The sequence below is a fragment of the Chionomys nivalis genome, chromosome 16, assembly GCF_950005125.1.
Source record: "Chionomys nivalis chromosome 16, mChiNiv1.1, whole genome shotgun sequence".
NCBI classification, from domain to species: domain Eukaryota; kingdom Metazoa; phylum Chordata; class Mammalia; order Rodentia; family Cricetidae; genus Chionomys; species Chionomys nivalis.
In genome coordinates this window covers 63742827-63763035 of record NC_080101.1, presented here as the reverse complement: position 1 = coordinate 63763035, position 20209 = coordinate 63742827, and the positions used below count along the sequence as shown (strand labels likewise).

Sequence of the window (20209 nt, the reverse complement as noted above, 5' to 3'; positions counted from 1 at the left end):
CTGACTGAAATTTATGATGGAAATACAAGACTTATAGTACCTGTCTTCTAAATTTCCTTCTAACTAACCATCTATCAATATATTACTATCTCTATACTGAAGATAAGTGCCATACTTTATACTGGTGGCAAGAAGATCAATTACTTTCTTAATTATAATCAAAAGATAGTACTCTTTGAGTTTCATAATAATAGAAAAATTGTAGCCACATGTAAACAATTAAATGATTGTCAATATGTTTTATATGTATGTATTATTTGAAATGTAAACAGTGTTAAAAAAAAGTAGCAGAAAAAACTACAGATGTAAAGACAATTGTTTACAGCCCTGTCTGCACTAAACCGTGCTAGAATTCTAGTTAGCAACTGGTGGGGGCATCAACAACATACTGACTGACACCCTCAAGAATGATGGAAAGGTCAATATGATGTTTTGATGTTTAGGGAAACTGCTTTCTGGGTAAGCACTAAAAAAAAATATGTATCAAATGAAGAAGAGTCGCTGTTCCACTGTTCTTGATCTGTAGGGAACCCTTTTTTAAATGGGTGAAGGAACACATTTTTAAGACAGGCAGCTGGCAATAAAGGGCACAGATCCAGTGTGTAATAAATATTAAACTGTTCACTGAAATAGCAGTCAGAATTACCCTTTAGAACACTGAAACAGCTCTGGAAAATTCTGGGTGAGAACAAGACAGTAACTATAAAACTGGACCCCAAGAATAACAGAGAAGGTTGTAGAGAGCAAAGAATAATGAGAAGCAAATATTTTCATTTTAATGTGCTAGCTGTAAACGTGCAGTTCAAAGACAAACATGTTTATCAACAACAATAATGTTAGAAACACTCACTTTAAGTATTAGAAATATCAAACAAGATCATTATTGAAAGCTTTTATTTTTGTTGTTTTTAAACATGGTTGCTCAATTTTCATTACTAAAATTACCTGTTCTTGAACATACCGATGTTAAGCAACTTTCTCTAAGTTATTCTGAATTTAAGCCTGAAAATGCAAAACCTATATAAGGCATTATTTTAGGTCAAATCCTAACTCATGGCACTCAATGACTTGGAAAATATATGCAAAATGTACACAAATAAAAAATATATGATTTATGTGTCATATAAATTGACCTAATGAATTGTTTTTCTTGGGTTGTAGATCTAAATATATATCAGAGTCACTAAAACTTCATTTTTTCTTTTCCCCCTTGGTAGGAGGTATGATTACTTAGCTTTCAAATTCTGTACCAGAGTGCACTGAGGGAAAACAGCCAAGAACTCTAACCAGGCCAGTACCTGGATGCAGTAACGGGTGCAGAGGTCATGGAGGCATGCTTCCTACTTCTTGCTCCTATGATTTGTTCATCTTGCTTTCTTGTAGAACCCAGGACCAGCCTAGGGATGGTATCGCCCACGTCACGATGGATCCTACCACATTCATCACAAATTAAGAAAATGCCTTATAAGATTGCCTACAGCCTGATCATATATAGACATCATCTCAATCGAGGTTCCCTCTTCTCAGCACTAGCTATGTCTCTTTCTTTTTTCTCTCTATGTCTCTCTCCCTCCATCCCTCTCTGTCTTTTTTTTTTCTCTATTTGGTATCATTTATATCACTCTAAAAATGCAAAAAAAAATCTAAAGACTGAAAAGAATGTTGTATTAAAAAATGAACACTTTTAAGTGATAAAAAGTAATTGTATGCCAGGTGGTTGTGGCACATGCCCTTTATCCCAGCACTAGGGAGGCAGAGGCAGCCATATCTCTGAGTTCAAGGCTAGCTTGGTCTACAATGCGAGTTCCTGGACAGGCTGCAAATCTACAGAGAAATTCTGTCTGAATAGATAAAGTAATTGTACTATATATACAGGAGAGCTATTCTCACCGGAACAGTCCCAGGCATTACAAAAAGATAAACTTTCATAGACCATGCCCTGTAAATGAAGCAGAACTTTATGAAACAGAAAGAAATAAAAATGTTCAATATCTTTTTTTAGAATGTTAAATTTTTCTGCTTTTGAACAGAATTATTTGATATGATCTTTTTAAAAAAATTCACTGACTGTCTATTAAATAGGCTAAATTAAGCAGAATGACTAAGACTTAATAAGATGCTGTTTTTCTTCAGTTTGAAGTTAAATAAATCCCATAAAGTACCTAACTTCTGCATGAAATACATGTGGAAAATGCAAGGATATTTTCCCTTTTATAGGCCTCCAGAAAAGCAATTTAAAGTGGAATAAAACAGGAAGATATTATCTGAACTGTAGGTATTGTGAAAACTGTGCTGTGAAAATTAAAATACTAGTTTGCGCTATAGCCATAAATTACCAAACTAATTATCTAGTAGCAGGCATAACTGAATCATTCAAAGGGGTAATTAGCAATCAGACATAATGAGTACTGCTACTATTTTTTGTCATACTGTATTTAGCTTCCATGCAGCCTAGGGGAACTGAATTATTTCCTATCCTTGCAGAGGGCATTACTGCTATATTGAGTGCATCAGCCCATATTATTACTCCCCGTAGTTTAATTCTTCACTGGACTGCACACTTCTGATTTCCCCTGTCAAAAGTTTCCCATTCTCCCAGGCCGTTTACAGCAGTCATCATCATAGAAATCATGTCTTAACATATATGCAAACTGCATCAAAGTCATACTACATATTTCCTTTAGTATTTCTACATAATTCCCATTCAATAATGTAGGTAGGGTTATTTAAAGTAACATTTTCTAGAGCAGTCTCTATCATTTATGATTATATGTGTCAATTAAAATACCTGTAGGACTTTCCCACAATATCTAAAACAGTATTTTTTTTTACTAAATGCCTTCTATGAGTGCAGACTATGAGAGAGCCTGCACTCTGGGGAGTCAGGAAAAGTCAGACATTTTCCTGGGGTGTGGCTGTCTTAGAGATTGTAAAGTGTGATCACAGTGTTACATATATTGAGGCAAGACAGATAACGTAGATATGGGAATGTACTGCCATTCACCATTTCCACATGATTGCACTGTCATATTATGGGCAAACTCAAAATATACAGAAAGAGAAAAATTAATTACTCACCTCTGTTAAGCGAGAGAGCACATATCAGAGAATAAGATTAAATTATGTCTGCTATTTGTGCTCAGCTGGAGTTCAGTAACACCTGCCATAGGAATATACACTGATATTTGAGTCTTAGCTTCCACGGGTAAGTTCGGAGTTTCAGATTTAGAATCTCTTAGGGTGAGCAAAAGCTTCTGGCTGCTGAGACAAAGAGCCAGCCCTGGAAACACTGTGTGTAGACACTGAACTGTTGAAGGCAGTACAGCCTTTAATTAGTTGGAGAATGATTAGGGACATTGAAAGGGGAAGAATGGACACAGCCACTGATGGATATTGTGAGAAACTGGAAGGAGCTTGGCAGGCAATAGAAGGGACTTTCTACCCTGGAGTTCACCAGGATGTGGCTTCTCTCCCTTTCCTGCTGCAGAAGTTGGGATGGCTTTAAAGGCCTCTACATTTTGGTTTGAGGAGGAATCTCAGTCCCTGTCCCCTGCTGTGCCTCGTACTAAAGTGGTAATTCATTAAAAGAAAAGACAAAAGTTATAAATTCTGAGAGATATTTTAGAACAGGCAAAGTCATGTTCTTTAATGATTTAATCCTCCATCTTCTTAGAGATCACTTCATGATTTTCCTGTAATCAGTGAAATCAGCAGGAGTTCTCAAAGCTCAGTGCATGCTGGGACCTCCAACTCTCATTCTGTCACCTGAACAGAGCCAATCCCCTGCCGCAGGACCCTTGGTGACTATGCAACATTAGAGGAAGCGCATAAATAACCCTGTTATTGCTAAGAGTTATTAGTTTCCTAGGAAATGATGCCAAACAAAGAAAAAGAAGAACTAAACCTAGCCCTGATACCCGGTGAAAGGAAGGAAGTATTGAGAGTTGAGAATGCACAGACAGGCAGGAAGCATGCACAGACAGCCCCAGATGCTCATGTTGTCAGAGGCAAGCTGGCCAAATTTGCAAGTAGAAACTGGTGAATCAAGAGAGAAACACTAATTGTCCTTTGGTCTTCTTTGAGGTATTTTACTTTACTGAGTCAAATGATGCCTCAAATCAGATACAAATGCAAAGCTCATTCAACTCAGTCCCTAAGGCAAAAGAAACCAGACTGTGGGATGATACAATCTATGTTGACCATGAGATACCACATTCTATAAACTGAACTTTGTTTTGTGTTCAGCATCTATTTATAAATTATCTGCTAACTAGAGGTGAAAGTTGAATTGAGTTTTAAAGGAAGAATACTTTATTATTTTAAAAATTAATAGTGTGGTGGGGGCACAGGCCTTTACTTCCATCCAAAATGTAAAACACCCTAAAGCTCTGCTCTAAACACAAGTGTGTGTGTGCATGTGTGTGTGTGAGTATGCGTACGTGCAGCGGGTTCATCTGTCTTGTACACAGTCACCTAACACTATGGATTAAAAACAGAATGTGGGACTGGAGACTGCTGTGAAATGAATAAGATTGATTCCCAAAATGATCCTGATAAAGTTTGGTTGCAAGGTGATGGTGGGAGGTGAACACAGTACAACACAAGTATTACAAGAGCAAATAATACTTCCTCAGACATTTCAGAAATATGTAATAACACACACAAGTCACAAAAAGTGAAAACAAATTCATTCTTTCTTGATTTCCATATTTCCACACAACTTGTAAATTTAATGAATTCCACATTACACAAAAATTATATGCAAATAAGAATAATTGATCAAATATCGCCCTTTAAATGCTTATTTAACTAAATAATAGTTAAAGTTTAATACTTTTGTGCAGTATTATTTCTGAATAAATGAAAACTTACAGAGGTATTTAGTTTGCTATAACAGCTTAGAGACATTGACTTGTCACAAGAGGGAGCCCATGGGTTTCAATTAATACAAACATATCAGAAGTAAATAAAGTAAAGTCAACTTGACCCTGACAGGAATAAATTTTATAACATAATTCATATGGATAACAAAATCTAAATTAAATTAAGTATCAATAGTCACAACACCTTTTCGAAAAAATCCTTAATGATGCATTTTCCCAAACAAAGCTAACACTGTGATGTACAGGAAGAAAACAATGAATATCAAAAATTTTAAATAAAAACTTTAAAAATCTACTACAGTCTTCTGCTGTTTTGATATAGAAGAGAATGGAGAAGGTTATCTTTTGTTTCACAATTGTGGATCTCTTCTAAATAAATTTTAGATATTTTAATGCTACTGCTGAGAAGAGAGTAAATAATAGTAAATATTGATTAAAGTCATATGACGTCCTACAATGTATGCATACTTTAAAACACCATGTTATAGGCATTGCATACATAGTTTTATATATCCATTTAAGTCATAAACAGTGTGTGTATATTTTTATTCATATAAAATTTCAACTGAAATAAGTTTCAATTGAAATCATAGTTTCCCTGAAAATCATTTTATTTCTAAAAGCTAAGTTTCCCTCACTAATGAAACAAAAATATTGAATTATTTTTCAGTGAGACAATGAGAGCTAAGGGAATAACTTAACAAATCAGAAGGCTATTGCCTGGGATTTGGTAGCTGTTAATAAATTCTTTTCATTTTGTGTGCACATTCTAAAATTTCCTGATAAAAATATCTTTTGTTTCTTAATAAAATTAACCTTTTTCTGATGCTTAATGTCTCATTTATCCAATGATATATATTTGGCCAATTGATTATAACACCTATAATAATAAAAAATTTAGCAGGGTGTCATAAAGCCAAGGCTAGTCTACAGCTCCCTTTTTAGCTGATAATCTTGAATACTTCAATTTCTTGTTATAACTCTAAGAACTGAAATTACATTCATACCCCACCCTGCCCAGTGCTTGCTGGGAATCAAATTCAAGATTTCACACATTGGTTTGGGAGAATGGTCTGTATTCTTTCAATTATATTTTAAATAAATGCTGATTGGCCAGTAGCCAGGCAAGAAGTATAGTCAGGACAACCAGACAGGAATTAGAGGTAGATCAAGGAGAACAGGAGAATTCTGGGAAGAAGGAAGCCCATTTCTCTGTAGTTGTAAGCACATCACAGAAGAAGCAAGATGTGACTGCCTCATTGAAAAAGGTACCAAGCCATGTGGCTAACATATACTAGAATAATGGGCTAATATAAGTTATAAGAGTTATGGGAGGTGGTGGCGGGGAGGAGGCAGAAATCTATAATAAATAAATAAACAAATAAATAAAAAAATAAGAATCCTGAGCTAATAGGCCAATCAATTTATAATTAATGTAGACCTCTTTGTGATTTCATTGGGACTTAACAACTGTTAGAACAGGGCAGGACATAAACCCCGACAACAACACATATTAGAAGATATACCACCATTCTACATTTATCACCATAATTCTTTAATTTTCTATTAAAGAAAAGTTTTAACACTTAACAATTAATTGCCAGTTTTAACACTTTTGTTATAATTATACAACTGACCAGAACAAACCGCATATAGTTAATGCATATAGATATGATATTGGTATCTCTGTGCACTATTAAATAACAAAATTGATCTGAGTAGCATGTCTATTACTTCTCATATCAGATAATTCTCAGAGCTTTCTGAGTAGATCCTCCAAAGTGTGTGCATGAAACAACCTAACTCAGTTTTCTGCTTGGGCTGAACTGAAATGTTCAATTTGGTATGGTCACATCTTTGCCACTAGGGCCTTAGTATGTGACTACACTTGTAAGTGGATCCTTAACAGGATCATTATCTTAAAATGAGGTCCTTTAGTGTTAACACTTACTAATATGACAAATGTCCTTGTAAGAAAACATGAAGACACATAAAGGTGCCCAGAGAAAACCACAATGAAAGCATAGTTTCTATAAGCATACAATGCAGTCTCAGTAGACATCAGTACTGCTGGCACCTTGGCCTTGCAATTGACCATTCCATAATAACAAAGTAATCCATTTCTGTGTTTTAAGATGCCTAATCCACAGCAATTGATCAAAGTCACCATGGCAGACAAGAAAACTGTTCTATAAACTTTTCTCATTGTTAATTGTCTTAGTTTGAAAGTTTTTGCTTGCAAAGACACCATGGCCATGGCAACTCTTATAAATGGCATTTAATTGAGGGGGCTTTCTTACAGTTTTAGAAATTTAGTCCAATATCATCATGGTGGGGAGCATAGTCGCAGGCAGAATGATGTGGTGCTGGAGTTGGGACTCCTACGTCTTGACTCCGAGGACACAGCAAGTTGTCTCGCTGTCACACTAAGAGAAGCTTAAGCAAGAGATCTTAAAGTCCACCCCCAAAGTGACACACTTCCTCCAACAAAGCCTTCTAATAGTGTCATTTACTTTGAGGGCCATTTTTTTTCAATACACCACATATCAAGTAAGGGAGGAGCTCAAAAACAAACATCTGATGTGAATAAAGAATGTATAACTAGAGCTGCAGTGGTCACATATGGGCATTTGAATATGTACATAAACATGCATGTATGTTTACAACACACAAACTCCATCCTACTTTAGGTAGCCTATAATCTCTTCCCTCTACAGATTTGTAACCTAAATATAGAAAGAATGCAACACATACAAAAGAAAAGTGCTACAAGGCACTGCACAACCGAGCATACATGTGCCATAAATTATAAGTGCTCTAAGAATGAATTCTAGGACCATCTGCAATTTTGTTAAAGTGAATAAAAATCCCTGCTTGAGTAAGTCTAAGGTATTTTGAGGACAGCATAATTGTGGAGTTCTAATGCTAGAAAATTATCTACAAGAAGAGTTTTATTTTTTAAAAAAAAATTTCATACAGACATATTCCTGTAGCATTTACCTATACTAATAATTAAGATTTATCCTCAGACCAGGTGTGGTGGTACAAGCCTTTAATCTCAGTACTCATGGGGCAGATATACCTCTGGAATTTTGAAGTCAGTTTTATTTATATAGTGAGTTCTGAATAACAGGATCTACATAGAGTCAGGCCATCTCTTAAAAAACAAACACATACACAAATATTTTTGAATTTTAAAAAAGAAACAATGAAAAAGATTACGATTATTGAAGTGTAAACACTGGTTAAGGATACAGATTTTGCTCAGCAAATCCCAGTAATATTTTAATATAGCAATTCACTTTGTTTTGTTTTCCCATTAGCTCTCAAGCAGCCATTGTAGCAACTGAGGTCTGAGGCCTACTCTGTAAACAATCCAGGAATGCAAAAGACTTGGAATATTTTCTCACATCTATGTATGTACATCTTCCTTTGTACATCTAGTGCTGGAACTACAAGTGTGTACCACCACTTCTGGCTCTAGAATTGGTGGTAAAACTTCTTCCCTGTGTGAGATGTTTTTGTGTCCCTCAGTTTTCCCATATTTAAAAGAAGTGGTATAACAGACTATACTTATTAAGGTTGTTTCAAGATCTGTAGATGCCAGTTCTGGGAGAACCTTGTACAAGTCGTCTGTCTAGGGACAGGGTAACAACCATTATCACCTTATACATTGGTCAGTAAATTCCTAAGAATTTAGAAGAATTCAAATTTAAAGAACACATGGGAACCCACACAAGGCACAAGATGAACGTGAAATTTTTATGAAGTCTGGCTGATGATGTGAGGTCCTAGTCTATTATAGAGATGTTAGGAATAGCAAAAAGGCAGCCGAAAATATGAAAGTTCTGTCTTTAATAATTAACAATTCTGCACACCTTCTACACTACACTCTATACTCTCATTTGAATTCTCAGAGACATCATAAATACCATAAAACCAAGGGGAGTTTAAAGTAGGATCCTACAAAATATTTTTTTAATGTTTCAGAACATTTTTTATTAAGAAGCCAGAAAAAATACAATTTTAAGAAAAATCAGCAAATTACATGATTATTTGAAATCATACCTATCTAATGGGTTACTTACAAACTTACACTCAGATCTGGGAAAACAATTTACAGATAAAACCTAAAGCTGTTATTCCTACCTTTTCTGAAACATGGGGATGCTCACTGGTCCTTTCTCTGTACTTCTTACTATGTGGCAAAGATGATCTCAGGTAGACTGTGAGAATATTTCTCCTTTGTTAAGGAAACCTCTTTCTTCTCTTGAAGCAAAGAACATGAGAATATTTCTCCTTCCTTAAGAAAACCTCTTTCTTCTCTTAAAACAAAGAAGAGTATATTGGCATTTGAATTTAACAACAGTATACAAAAATAAAAGGAAACTCCAGAATGCAATGAATATTCCCAAATCAATTATATAGTTTTTAAATTACCTTCAAAAGTAACTAAAGCTTAAAATAAACAACTCTGGGCCTGAAGAGGAAAAATAGTTTGGAGTCAGAACTGTACTGAAATTCTTACTATGGTGATTGAGGGATTTTTATCAATCTGAGCTCTCCATTTCTCACTGTAAAATAAAGGACAGGTTATTTGAGGATTGAACTATATTCATGAGATTGAGACAGCCTTTTGTTTCAAATTTAGCAAGGACAGGTATATGTCTGCATTGTGTATCTCCATAGAAAATGGAATGATTCATTTAGTAAGCCTTTCTAGAAATCTATTTCATATATTTTGTTGCTACTTCCTGCTTCTTTTATACAAAAAGTTAATAATCAAGGAAAAGTGAAATGTCTGTAAGAGAATGAACTTATTACATGAATGTGTAAATTAATAATATACCAGGGCAGTATAAAGATATTGTGGAAATAAATGCTAGTCATAGGCCGGGCGGTGGTGGCGCACGCCTTTAATCCCAGCACTCAGGAGGCAAAGGCAGGCGGATCTCTGGGAGTTTGAGGACACCTGGTCTACAAGAGCTAGTTCCGGGACAGGCACCAAAAGCTACAGAGAAACCCTGTCTCGAAAACCCAAAAAAAAAAAAAGGTAATCATGGGATAGGCTTTGAGTTCCCTTGCTTAGGAAATAAAATGCTTTATTTTAAATTGTTGATGAGAAATTTAAGAAATTTCAAAAGCCTAACACCAACAGACATACACTTAAGTCACACACTTCAGTCTCCAAGATTCCTGTTGCAGTAAAATAGCTTTTGGATGCTTACAGTGTAACATCAACTTAATTTGCATGAAAGTCCAGGGATACAGGGATCCTCTAAGATCTAAAGGATGGCAGTTCAACATCCTCTGCAGGAAACATTCAAATAAACCCAAAATCCAAAAATAAATGTGTATATTTGGTCATACCCATTTTTTTTACAGAGACATACAATGTAGACTTGGGAACAAAATTTTTTTTTTTTCGCTCTAAAAGCATTTTAAGGTCTCATTTATCTCAGCCTTCATTGAAAGTCTTGGTTCAAAATGCATTGGCGCTTTACTCAACAAAGGAATAAAGATCAAAACTACTGCTACAATATCAGGTTTTTAAAGATGTCAAATCTCAACAGCACTAAACCAGTTCTTCATTGTTCCGCATGCTATTCTTATTTTGTAAGTACTCAAACAGCCTGTGCAATTCTTTCCTGCAATGATTTCCTTTTCAATGATTTAAGCAGTCTATTCTCAAAAGCAATGCTCAGAAATCCAATTACAGTTCCAACACCATGCTTTTGTAAGCCCAGAGCATTAAACCATAGACTATGCCTCTTCTTGCCCCTTCCTCACACCTCTCAGCAGGCACTGAGTTTCCCTGTCAAAAGAGGTTTGGATTTTTTTTTTTTTTTTGCATTGCTTTACTTTCTTGAGTAAGAAATCCTGGCCATAAATTACCTTAAAACAATGAAAAATATCATGAGTTTTGCAAAGGAAAACAAAATTTTAAAAGTAAAAGTGAAGGAGAAATGAATAATAAGCAATATCATCTTTAGGATGGTATTGGTGAATTTCATCATAATATATTAGTATGCAAAGCTAAAGCTTAATTCATCTCATTATTATTAGAGTATTGGATTATTCAGTAAATCAAGAGTAAAGCGTCCTGAGGCAATTATTTTGTAAGAAAGTAGCTTCACTAGCCACGTGTGTTTGTATGACTTTCTTGATCTGTAGATGCATTTTATCTCTGTATCTGAATGTGATTGGGTAATACATGCAGATGCAAACTGAATTTATGGACACAATAGCCAAAGTCACCAGAAAGTCAGACAAAGGGTCAAAGAATGGGGAAAATAAATCTTTAATTGGATTGATGTTGGCTAAATCCATTTACAAGAACTCTGAATACAAGATTTTGTCCAACAATGAGTCATTTTTAACCTGCCCTACTCCAAGAACATATGAATGCAAATTGTGTAAGTTCAGAAATGATCCAATTTCCATAACTCATGTAAAGATAACGTTAGGATGAAGTCAAATACATGCATAGCTCTTTGGAGCTGTGAAAGAAACTTTGTGATTACAAAATCAAAATTTTAGGATCTGGGACTGTATGCTCATCCAGGCTTTTCTAGCTAATCATTAGCAGTGAAAAAGAAAAATATATTTTACATCGCAAATAGAAATTATAACTCACATGAATATATTCTATAAGATCATTATTCTCAAACATTTTTATTATAAACTTGAAATACATGTGTGTGTGTGTGTGTGTGTGTGAAAGACAGAGAGACATAGAGAAAGAAAGAGAGACAGAGAGAAAGATTCTGTTTTAATCAAGACCTTGTTCAGATAAAATGTTCCTCCTCCAAAACTCTTTATGTTACAGATGAGTTTTCTGAGACAGATTTTAAGAAAGATTTGGCAATCATGAATTTAATGTCTCTCCTCAGTAGGCAAAATTCAATGCATGGGATTAACAAGGTGACAAATTTGCTTACTTTAGGAGACCACAGTTCCTACAAGCATGAAATTTGTGAGAAAAGGAAAGACTGCAAACTACAATGTACCATGTAATCAGTACACAAGTACTAGAAAGAGGAAAGAGAGGCACAAAAGAAAATGACCCTTCTCTGAGAATTAGTTGGTAAAAACTTCTCAAACAAGAACAGGAGGACAGAAGATGTTCTCATCCAGAAGAGCAACTCATTATTATTAGAAGTACGGACAATAAATAATATGCATAGCCAAAAGAGGCAAACTATTTATCCACTGTCATTATAAAATTATTACCTTATATCCAATTTATACCCCATTTTCTTCATGCATCATGTAGCATTCCATGTGAATGTCAATACAAATTCATTATCAAGAATTTACTGATAAGTGTAGTAAAGCAATGATGTCATCTTGTTACAAGACTGAAGTTGGTGTGTGTGTGTGTGTGTGTGTGTGTGTATGTGTGTGCATGCGTGAGTGCATGCATGTGTGTGTTCCAAATCTCCAAATTGTTTGGGTATTATACTATCAAGTCCACTGAATATATGATTTAGGAAGCAGTAAAAAATAGATAGGAAATAAATAAATTCTACATAGTGGGACAGACTAACAACTCATAATTATAAGATGTATACATGCAGGCCCCAAATATTGATACTTATCAAGTTATCCAGATAATTTAAGTAAGTAATCTGATATAAGGATGGTCAGAGAGAAGTCATACCCAGTTTATCTAAAGAACGAGCAGAAAAGTCAGAAGCCAAGATGGGAGGTATGGTAGTAGCTGAGTCAAACTGGACCCTTCCCTTGCAATTAGCTGATTGGCATTTTCTCAAGAGCATATTTGATAGTATCTATTTTGAATATTTGAGGTGAACAGTTTGTTTGGTCTTTATTTTAGAAAATAACTAATTGAAGAAGCAGGAAAGTCATGTTTTTTTTCATAGTGTTAGACATTGAAATGGAATACTAGTTTCAAAAAACATTTCTTAGAATATTTCCCTTCTTTTCCTGATCATAAGACACATTCCAGTTGCCCCCATGTTATCATATAAAGCCTTGCTAATTGATGCATCTCCCTATTTGTTAGCAGTACCATGTAATGTACTATGCCATACCTTCTCCCTAGACCTGGACTGAGCTTAGAGTAGAATTTCCATAAGAATTGATTGCTTCTACTTTAAAATCAAAGAGAAAGATAAGCAAAAACAAAACAAAAAGAAGAGATAGGAGAGAAGCAAAACCGTTTGTGAGTTGTTTGGCAGCTCATTCTGTCAGTAATTCTGCAAAATAGAGGGGGAGGCCATACTTCCCTGGGGCATTCATTTAATTTTCATTTAATTTTCTTGAGGAATTACTGTGCAATATTAGCATTCATTTTAGATTTTTTTTACTGCAAAGTATATTATATAAACTAGAACACATTTGAGAGAAAAGAGATTGACAATTAATACCAGAAGCAAATAAACTGGGAAGTCAAAATAGAATTTAAAAAGTCATCCTGATTCTTTTATAACATTCATTAAACTTATTTTCTACAATCAGAATGCTTTTTAGCTATAAAGATGAAAGATAATGTTATGTAAACATAAATGATTTTTCACATACATTTTGGTGTCCAGTTTTTATTGTCCCTTCTTTCTTTCAGATTCTTTTGAATACCAAATTTTATTCTATTTTTTTTCTTTTCTTGTGAGGAGACCTATCTAGCTGTTTGCCCATGGAACCCCTCCTAAAACAAGGCTACCACTTTAATCATTTCTGCCCTTATGGAGAGTGAGTTTTAAAAATCAGTAGATGAATAAAATTAGAGAATAAATAAGACTATCTCTTTAATTGCCAAATGAAGCCATTATGTAGAAAACATCAAAAATTTCTATCAAAAATAAAATTATATAATACAAATCTATCTACAAATGACTGAACTCAACACTTTCTGACCCTTCATCATTTGCTGTTCCACATTTTATAAAATGCTGGGATCTTGACATGAATCTGCAAAATGATAAATAAATCATGCTGGTATGTAAGAACACTGATTGCTAATACTAGGGTGCTTAATATTTGTAGGATAAATGTGTAACAGTAATTTTTAGCCATAGACAGACCGATTTATAGTGATTCTTCATTGTGGCTGTACTGTGGCATTCCTGATACCATCATAATTTGGCTTACAGAACTTGGATATTGTGTGATCCTACATTCTTCATTCACCTTCATAGTGGATTCACAGACAACCTAACTAAGAGCACCCATTATATACTATGAACTTTTGTGGGGAGTCCTTCTGCATATGTGTTGCATTTATTGGTTAATAAATAAAGAAGCAGCTTGGGCTTGTGGTGGGGCAGAATATAGAAGGCAGGAAAACAAAACTGAATGCTGGAAGAAAGTAGGAGGAGTCAGGGAGATGCCATGTAGCTGCTGAATGAGACAGACAGCAGAGAAACTTAGCAGTAAACCAAGAGCCTCATGGTAAAATATAGATTAACAGAAATGGATTAATTTAAGATATAAAAGCTAGACAATTAGAAGCTTGAGCTAATAGGTCAAGGAGTGCTGCAATTAAAACAGTTTCTGTGTAATTATTTCAGGTCTGGGTGGCTGGGAAATGAACAAGCACCCTCTGCCTACAAATGGTACCAATGTTGGCAACTACATCCATATGAAACCTGAGGGAGCTTGGGATATAATTCTAGACACAAAACAACAGAGTTAAGTGTAGATTCTTGGTAGCAGCCTTTTCTGAGGTGAGTTCTGTTTTCTAGAGGCAAGACTGTCTCATTTAAGAGGGACTTCCTGACTCAACTTTAGCTGCAAAAATATGGCAGTTCTTTTATGAAGCCCCACCATCAAGCAAATTGTGTTAATGTATTCATTAAACAGCATGTTTCTTGGTGGTGGCAGGGACTTTGAAACTCCATAGAGTTGTGGCAATAAACATGGCTCCAGCCATAAAGCTAGACTCTCAAAAACTTAAGGAATGGGTGGTTCCAGCCATCAAAGTCATGGCTTTAATCCTAGCCATATTGCTTAGCAAATTAAAAACTCATGTGGTCAGAAAAAGAGAGATATACAGTAAAGACAGATTCAGATTAAAAAAAACCCTCTAATTTATTTACAGTGTGTTAAAAAATATACATAGGCTTGGGAAAGAAAAGAAAAGAAAAAGAAAAAAAAATCCTTTAAAAAAAGAGAGAATAGTTGGCTGTGGTAGCACAAACCTTAAATCCCAGCACTTGGGAGGGAGAAGCAGGTGGATGTCTGTGAGTTCAAGGACAGCCTCATCTACAGAGTGAGTTCCAGGACAGCCAAAGATACACAGAGAAACCCTGTATCAAAAAAAAAAAATTAAAAATAAAAATAAGAGAAATAGAGTTCAAAATAAAGTAACATAAAGATGGAAAATACAGAGAGAATCTGGATACTGTATGCTATTACATTGTCTTTGAATTGTTTGATGGCTGTTGAAGGAGGGTACTTGTTGGTTTCTGGCTGCTCGGGGCAAGAAATAATCACACAGAAACTATATTATTTAAACACTGTGTGGCCCATTAGCTCTAACTTCTTATCAACTAACTCATATCTTAATTTAACCCATTTCAAGTAATCTGTGTATATCCACATGGCTGTGGCTTACAATGTAAAGTTCCATCTGGCTATGGTGGTACTACATGGATTCTTTCTGACTCTGCTGCCTTTCTCCCAGTATTCCCCAACTACTTCTGTTCTGCCCTGCTTAGCTATAGGCCCAAAGCAGTTCTTTATTAATTAATGGTAATTACAGCATAGATAGGGGAATCCCACATCAGATGGCTAAAACACATTTGATTATAAATGCTGCTGGATTAATTCAGTATATATATTTTGAAAATGCCTTGAAATTAAAATTTAAATTAAAATATATGTTACTTTAAAAGAGGTTTCACTTTGTTTTCTAAGAGTATGAGAGGCTGTAGATTCATTCTGGGTTCAGAAAGATCAGATTTAAGCAAGAAAGACCCCCTGGAAAGTCTCTGGTAGGAGTGGAGGTCCAGATGATCCAACATTTCAGAGGACCTCTGCTGGAGTTCCATCTGAGTTATACATCCAGGACAGCCTCAAGACTGCTGGCTGAGATGATCAAGCCTCACAAAATATTCCAGTAAGGATTTGATCATAATCATAAATTTTCTTTAGGTCCCCATAAGATTATCAGCACTCCAATGATGTGGGATCTCCCTCTGTATGCTGTGATTACCATTAATGAATAAACAAAACTAGGTTGGCCTGTTGATAAGAAAGAAGTTAGGTAGCAGGGAAAACTAAGCTAAATGGTGTGAGAAAGAAGAGCAGAGTCAGAGGGAAGAAATGGAGCCACTGGAGACAGACACTGGGAACTTTAGCTGGTAAGCCACCATCATATGGCAAAATACAGATTAATAGAAATGAGTTAAATTAATATGTAAGAGATTAGTTAATAAGTAGCTACAGCTAATGCACCAAGCAGTGCTTTGTTTAATACAGTTTCTATGTGATAATTTCAGGTCTAAACTAGCCGAGCAGCTGGAAACAAACAAGTAGCTCCTTACAACAAATTGGCACCAACATGGCTGACGAAAATCCACTTAAAAACCAGAGAGAGCTTAAAAACGAATTCTAGACACAAAAATACAGAATTTAAAACAGCTTCTTGATGTTTGTTGGCAGTGTGCTGCAGGTCTTTCAAGAGAGGTCTTACTGATTCAGCAGTAGGAGCTGCATGGTTTTAAATGGCAGCTTCCAGACATAGGCCGTGATGCTAGCATGAACTCTGACTCTTTTGGAAAACCTAGCATTTGGATGGGGTTTGTGAGCAGCATGCTGCAGCAATATGGACTGGCTGCATGCCTGGAAATGAGGTGGTGTGCACAGCTCAGAGGCACAAGCAGGAGTACTGCATATACCCTAGCAATACTGCACCTGCAGTTTTAAGAAGCACTTAGCATTTTAAAAAGTGCTCCTGGACAGTAAAGAATTGCAGATATGCAATAAAGATGAATCCAGATGAGTTATAGTGTTGGAGAAACGTATGTAGGCTTGAAAGGGAGAAGAAAAATAGTATAGAGAGTTATAAAATAAAGTTAATGCTTTAAAAAACAGGAAAATTCTTTAAAAAAACAGAGCACAGATAGTTATAGATAAATGTAAAGAAAAATAAGCCGTGTAAAAATAGAAAATTCACAGGGAATATAGACTATGTTTTTTCGTTGAATTTTTTTGACTGTGAAGGAGCTAAGAACAGAAAGTCATTTCATTGTATGGGCTGCCAAGCAAAACCAGAATATATATTATGAAAGTGATAATTTCTAAATTTGGGTCTAAGGACATGTTGTTTTGGAAAAGAGGTTCTTCTCTTGTTTCCCCAGAGGATGAGAACCTGTTGATTGCTTCATGACTGATGTAGTTTGATGGAACAAGACCCCCAAAAGCTCACCATGAACACCATGCAAAATTGTTATGCCCAACAAGCAGCAGGAAGCAGTTTGGAGAGAACTACACCCATATTCTCAATTTAAAGGGGATATTCTATAGAGATTTGCATTAGTATGGATCTTGGTTTATTGATATAAATTTAAGATCAATTTAGTTATAGGTATATTTCTGCTCTTGATTAAGGTATTGTGTTTGTGTAGCTCATTTAAAAATGTAATGTATAATTAAAAATATAGGTAATAGATAATCATCAATAATAGTCAAGCTTTAGCTGTGTTAGATTTTCTAGACGTATAGAGATATTTTTCAGTTAGGTATTCTTCAAATCTTTCAGAAACCTTCGGAATATGGCATTTAAAATGTTTAAGAATCTAAGACTTTTCATGACAATGAGGAGCATCTGCTTCTGGCAGCTCAGGCTACTTCAAGAGGAAGATGGGCATTGAGGAGGCACCTTATGGAGTTGATTAGCCATTTGGACAAGAAACCACTCCTGCATGGACTGTTGAATTAGACATGTAGGACCCATAGAGAAATGACTGCTGAACATGTCTAAAGGTGAGACGATCTTTTGGGGTTTCTGCTTCATGAAAGAGTTTGCCAGACATTGTGTAGGACACAGAAGAAAGTGACTGACAAACTGCCAATACAGGCAAAACTGCCTTTGAAGTTTCCTGATCCATGGAAAAGTCTGCTAGATACAATGGGTCTATAGGCTAAAAATGGATTCCCTAACAATACAAGAGAACTATGGGTGACTGTCCAGGCAGTGAGAATTCTCTGTCAATGCTAGAGATTTGGAAGTTGCTTACAATGTACTTCCTGATTACTTAGGTAATATTATAGCCTTCTGAAGTTTTCGATGGAGTTGAAGAATAGATAGTAACAATATAGTTTTCCTTAGCTATGATAAAAGATAATACATATGTGTGTGTATGTGTGTGTATAACTGTAATTCTTGCTTGATAACTGTTTTGTACGTAATTTTACTATGTTAAAGACAAAGCTTTCTTTTTATTTAAACAGAAAGAGGGAGGGAATGCGGGAATTTCCTCTGTATGCTGTGATTACCATTAATGAATAAAGAAAACTGGCTTGGCCTGTTGATAGAGCAGAACTTAGGTGGGTGGGGGAAAACTAAGCTGAATGCTGGGAGAAAGAAGGGCAGAGTCAGAGAGAAGTGATGGAGACAGACACTGGGAATTTTAGCTGGTAAGCCACTGTCACATGGCAATGCATAGATTAATAATATCGGTTAAATTAATATGCAAAAGATTAGCCAATAATAAGATAGAGCTAATTGGTCTAGCAGTGATTTAATTAATACAGTTTCTGTGTGATTATTTCGGGTCTAAGCTAGCCTGGAGGATGGGAACCAACAAGCGCTCATTACAACACTCCTAATCAGCAGGAAGTAGCCTGGAAAATTGCACTCCCATCCTCCCAAAATGGAATATAGATGTTTGTCTTTGTTTAGAGTGTTTTGTTTTCAAGTTGTTATGAATAATGATCTGGAAAAAACTAAACAAGAGAGATTAAATTCAGAGTACTTGTTTTGAAAAAAAATGGGGAAGTACTGTGGGACAATGGTCTTGTACCTTGTAAAGATTTTTCACTTGTATTGGATTAATAAAAGTTACTGGCCAGGAACCAAGCAGGAAGTATAGGTCGGGTGACCAGAAGAGAAGAATTCTACAAAGAAGAAAGGCTCAGCCTGCAGTCTTCACTCAGATGCAGAGGAAGCAAGATGAGAATGAGAATGTCTCACTGATAAGCCATGTGGCTAACACATGCAAGAACTGTGGGTTAATTTAAGATGTGAGAGTTAGCTAAAAATATGCCTAAACTATTGACCAAACAGTGTTGTAATTAATATGGTTTCTGTGTTATTATTCAAATCTGCACAGCCAGGAAACAAACAAACAGTCTCTTCCTACAATGAACTATTCATTAATTATTTGGCGTAGACCCTGGCCCCTCTCTTCTGCAAAAGAAGTGGCCACACTCCACTTTATGGCTATAAACTCTCTTCTGAATCCATACCATGTGGTTGACTTCCTATTCACATATGGTGTTAAAATTTTTTTCTAATAAATTTCTTGCCTAAAGAATAATATCTGATTCCTCAATATTTGCAACCTGAAATTTGCAACCTATCTATAAGGGTGGATTTCTCAAAACTTATTAATATATAAAATGCTATTAATATCTCTACACATACATATACATAATGTAATTAAGTAGTATTTGTATGAGTTCTATGCTAAACAATGTAACATATTTTAGTTAACAAAAAAATTAAGTTGTGCAGTTCTTGGTATGGTCTGGACACCAAAGGCACAGTTCCTGTGGTACACAGGGTTCCCATAGCACACAGCTCTGAACTATTATCACAGTTAAAAGAGAAGTTCGTGGAGTTAGGCAAAGAAAAAGCTAATCAGTATCTGGGTTACATAAAATGCAGCCCTAAAATAGGATGTCAATATAAAAAAATTAAGAAAATACAATATAACATAGAGAAGAGAAAATCAAATAGCCTATTCTAATTTCAGAATTTCTAGTAAGAAATCATGTCACTCAGTTTTGGAATTAAGTGGCTAAATTATGTGGTATTCATCTAAACATCCTATCATTGCCACCTACAATTTTTCTGTGTTTCTATTTTTCTGTTCAAAATAGACTTTTTCATATAATACATTCTGATCATAGTTTCACCTCTTTCATTTCATCCTAGATCCCACCATACCATTCATTCAACACCTTCATTCTGTTGACAAAAAGTAGATAGGCAAATAAAATGAAACAAAACCATCAAAGTATGAGAAACACATATACTTGTTGAAATATGAAAACAGATGCACACACAAACACGCACACACAGAGATACACAGACTTAACACTCAAACCCATAAAAACACAAAATCAGAAACCAT

General features: G+C 35.3%; 1 protein-coding gene across 6 annotated transcripts in view; it reads right to left on the bottom strand.

Annotated features, from left to right (window-relative positions):
- The window catches only part of Ralyl (RALY RNA binding protein like), an 806300-nt gene that overhangs the window by 514074 nt on the left and 272017 nt on the right, over nucleotides 1–20209 (bottom strand). The window lies entirely within an intron of this gene.